Source organism: Tamandua tetradactyla, chromosome 14 (genome assembly GCF_023851605.1).
Source record: "Tamandua tetradactyla isolate mTamTet1 chromosome 14, mTamTet1.pri, whole genome shotgun sequence".
NCBI lineage: Eukaryota > Metazoa > Chordata > Mammalia > Pilosa > Myrmecophagidae > Tamandua > Tamandua tetradactyla.
Window position 1 is genome coordinate 43,272,181 of NC_135340.1, and position 4,850 is coordinate 43,277,030.

The 4,850-nt window shown below is 34.2% G+C and overlaps 1 pseudogene; it reads left to right on the forward strand.

The window, feature by feature from the left end:
- The first annotated feature begins 3,631 nt into the window (after positions 1–3,631).
- On the forward strand, positions 3,632–4,570 carry LOC143655034 (olfactory receptor 4K15-like; annotated as a pseudogene).
- Positions 4,571–4,850: the final 280 nt, after the last annotated feature.

The following is a 4,850-nucleotide window of genomic DNA, read 5'->3' on the forward strand; positions in this document are numbered from 1 at the left end:
CAAAGGACTCCAGTAAAAGATTAAGACCCAGCTTGAATAGGGAGGGTCACATCTCAATTGAAGTAGCCTAACCAAAAGGTTCCACCCACAGTACATCTTCTTCCACAAGAATGGATTAAAAAAAGTGGCCTTTTCTGAGGTACATACCAGATTCAAAACAGCACGTTGAATAAACCTTACATAAATGTTTATAGCAGGTTTATTCTCACTAGAAATGGAAACAATAAAAATGGAGAGAGAATAAGGTGTAGTACATTGGTATGGTGGACTATTACATAACAATAAAATTACTACTGAACAAGAAAACAGCATAAAGATTCATCCTTACATGCATCATACTAAGTGAAAAGATAATTTTTTAAAGGTAGCATATCATATCATTCTATTTTTATGGCCTTCTGAAAAAGGCAAAATTATAGGGGCAGGAAAGGGAAAAGTGTTTTGCAAACAAAAGTAGTAAAGAGGAATTTAAGGGAAATGGAACTGTTCTATATCTCAGTGGTATGGTGGATACTGAAATGTATGTTTGTGATTACAAGATAGTAAAGTTAGAAGCTTAAGTTTCACTACATATAAGCCATATCTGAATAAAAATGAACAAGATATTATAAAACACTTTATAAATGTTTTATTTACGCAATACATTATTGGATTACAAAGGTTTTTATTTTTTTTTGACATTTGTATGAATGATATATATCACTCAGCCAAAACAAATAATCATCTACACCAACATCTTTCCCCAGGTACTACTTCTTGTCATTCCTTCACCTACTACAAGTTGCTTAAAACCCTTAGCTTCTTTTAGCCCATTCTCTCATTTGTAAGTGGACCAAATTATTACTCATATGAGATAGTGCCTGAAAAGTGTTTTCTGACAGACAAGTCAGAAAATATGCATTAAATCTTTATATTTCCAGACTGAGAAGTTTACAGACGCTAGATACCAAGACATGATAATGGCCAGTAGAGTGAATAAATTTGTTTAAATGCTTTGAAATAAAGAAATAAAATGGATTGAGAAAGAGACTGAGAAACAAATAAAAAAGAAACTATTTGTTGATATGTGTATTCATCAGTATCAATAGGAATGATAGTAGGATGCAGTTAAAGTTGTTAATAGTTCTTAATTCCAAAAAGTAGATAAGGATGGTAGAGGGAAAATGAAGGGGGCCCTCAATATTTGCTCCAAATATACCTAAATTATTTGAATATTCTTCAATTAGACTGTTCATATATTATTTCTTAATAAAGTAATAAATTAGAACATATTTTCCCTTTGTCTATTCCCCTAATACAAAGATCAGTACTACAACCGATCTGCTAATTTTAGGGACTTAGCTCAAGAAATCAAAGTGAGTGTTGAGATCTAACTACTATTCTGAAGTCCCAGGAACCAGAAGTATAAGGTTGACCATAAGTCTTGGGCATAGCTGCAATGAGACAATGATCAGGTGTCTGTTACCTGCCCATCTATGGGATTTATCTAAGTCCTGCTGGGACTGGAATTGACATTTTAGTTCAATTTCATTACCAAAATGATTTAGAGCAAAAAGGATAAAATTGTATTCTCTTAACAGAATAATAGAAAAATATATTAAACATCCCTTTACATTTTTGGTAGCATTTTACTGGCCTATTTGAACCCAGCTCTGAAAAGGGTTTATTACTAGATAATGCTTACAGTTCAGGTAATTTTGAAAGCTAAGAGTCCCCAAGTAGCATGATATGAAAACTTTCCAAATACTTGGCTCTATTTAAAACACAGAGCTGGAAAGTTTCCCAAATCAATAGGCTACTATTTAAAGTGTATATATGTCATACTAAGGAAGATTCACTCCCACCAGCACTATGAACCAGCACTATTCATAGTAGTATGTAAGTTGAACTTCATCTAAGACTTAAGGTAGAATCCAGAGAACATTATCAGTGAACTTTAACTGATTTCACAGATAATCTTTGTAGGGTAAGTGTATCCTAAACTCAATTTGAATTTTCATTTCTAATCCACGTACCTCCCCCACTAATTTAAGACTGAAATGTACTTTTTTCTGCAGCATTTTTTACCATACAGACTCATTGAGCTTAGAGCACTGAATGTGTTATATAGTTGATATGCTACAGAAAATTCAGGACTTTCTCTTTCAACTAATCTCTGGAATTTCAAGGCTCCTTAGAGTTTCATCCACTAACAATACGCACTGTCCTTCTACTACCTTAAAAGTTCCCAGATGCTCAGTTTGGATAGTTGTTTTCACAGGACCTCTGCCTTATCCTGACAGTTTCTCATTCCTTTTAGATTTTGCTTGTTCTATCACCTGTTCAAAATGTTAATGAAAAAAACCATAGCCATTAATATCAATAGGACTAAGTTCAGTTCAATTTGAAGATATTGAAGTGGAAATGGTTTTAGTATAAATCTGAACATATTTTCCTATCATTACTGGCCATTTATATTTGCCTATGGATTACTTCTTCATACAACAAAATTTCTTATTTCAGAAATCTTGTTTGCTTGTCTTCTCAAAATCAACACTCTTCCCAGGAGTAATCTCAAGCAGGGAGCTTACATTGGAGGGTTTGTGTAAAATAAGCCTCCGTTTGTATTCTAATTCTGCCACTTTATGGATGTATTACTTGGGAAAGTTAAGCTTTCTCATAAGTCAAATGGCAATATGTTATAATTTTTAAATTAGTTAATGCATTAAAAGTATTTATATATATATACATTTCTAGACATCTCAATTTAATTAATAGAGATGAATACTTTAAGGACAAATAAACATAAAATTTATATTTCTCCCAGTTCATTCAGGAGTAAAAGTAACATTCTATGTCTGTTATTTAAGCTATTCTTTAAAAAAGTAAATCATTCTTTTCAGTGAAAGTCAAGGGCCAACCAATTTATACTAATAATTGGTAATTATCAGGTCAAGGAATAGGTGGTTTTTGGAAATATCTTCCATGAGGAGATTCAAAATGCAGGAAAATATGCAATACTAGAAATGTGCAGTCAGCATTGAAGATCTGCTTTGAAACATAAGAATCATATCTCAGATCACTTGGTAGAAATATTTCCTATAATTTACGGTAGATTTTGATTCCATTCAGTCTACTTTTAAATTTCTGATTAGCAGTAGGACTGTGTCTGAGAAGTATGTCTTGGATCAAAATGTAGCTTTAGATTATGGACCAGGTTCATCTTTGGTAAAATAAAGGAATACAAAATATGCTTTAAAGCTCTACATTCAAGATATTTCATTCTAGTTCCCTGCAGGAGAGAAAGATTTAAGGCTTAGAAAAACCATTTATGGATTGTATTTCTGCACATTTTAAATCAGAATCATTGTCTTCAAGATGCATAAGAATTGAACTTCTTTGCAGTAATGTTTTGGTCTTCCCTAACAAACTTAGGTTAGCTTCTATTCTTGAACATATGGTTGTACATTTTTGTAAAGTCAAGAAACATTCATTTTTAATTTTGAGCTTAGTAAAATGCTAAGATTAAAATTTTGCATATGAGAAATACTGATATGTTCTGTAATATCTGAATGTTAAATTCTGCTTTCCATTCTTGAAGTGCTTAGATCTTCTCTTTCTCTTTTTGACACATTGAAACCAACTGGAATAAATGGAAGAAGTAAACTTATCTGTGGTGACTGAGTTTATTTTTCGTGGACTTTGTAAGTCAAAGGAGCTGCAGACTTTCCTCTTAGTGCCATTTTCTACACTCTACCTGATGACCGTGGTGGACCACTTTCTTGTTGTGTTCTTAATCATAACTGACCCCTGTCTCCATTCCCCCATGTATTTCCTCTTAGCCAACCTCTCCTTTATTGACCTTTGCCTTTCTTCAGTCACCACCCCTAAACTTACCACAGACTTCCTAATGGATAATAAGACCATCTCCTTTTGAGGTTGCATGAGTCAGATCCTCTGTGTGCATTTCTTTGGAGGAGGTGAGTTGGTGTTTCTTGTGCCAATGGTCTATGACCTTTATGTGGCTATATGCAAACCACCCCACTACTCCATCATCATGGACAGAAAAAAGTGCATCTGGCTAGTTTTAATATCATGAATCATTGGCTTTGGACATGCCATGAGTCAACTGGCTATGATTTTGGATATACCTTTCTGTGGACCCAGAGTAGTGGACAGCTTCTTCTGTGATACCTCTTTGGTGATCAAACTAGCCTGCATGGATACTCACACTCTAGGCGTATTGATAAATGCTGACAGTGGGTTCTTGACCACAACTTGTTTCATCCTCTTGCTAATCTCCTACACCTACATCCTATTAACTGTGCACCTTAAGTCTAAAGACGGGGCCTCCAAGGCTCTCTCCACCTGCACTTCCCACATCACCGTGGTGGTGCTGTTCTTTGGTGCCTGCATCTTCATCTATCTGTGGCCACTGAGCATCACCTGGGTGGACAAGTTTCTTGCTGTGTTTTATACAGTAATTACACTTCTTCTGAACCCAGCCATTTACACACTGAGAAATAAAGAGATTAGGAATGCTATAAAGTGATTCATAAACCAGCATATGAATTCAAGGGATGCTTTTTAGACTGCCCATTTACCAGAAAGTCCATTGTGTCTTGTGCAATTTGACCACACTTTGATTTTTAAAGTGAAATGGAATGATGCCCTGTTAAACTCTGAGTGTTCACAGAAATATTGTTTCTCTTTTCTATTATAAATTACATGCAAAAAAGGCAACCCTTTTTTATTTCACCCTAAGGAGAATAATAATTCTGAATACATATTTCTTTGTTAATGCTCAAAGATTACCAAATAAAATGATTATTATGATTACTAGCATTTCTTAAAAACACTATGTCCCTGCA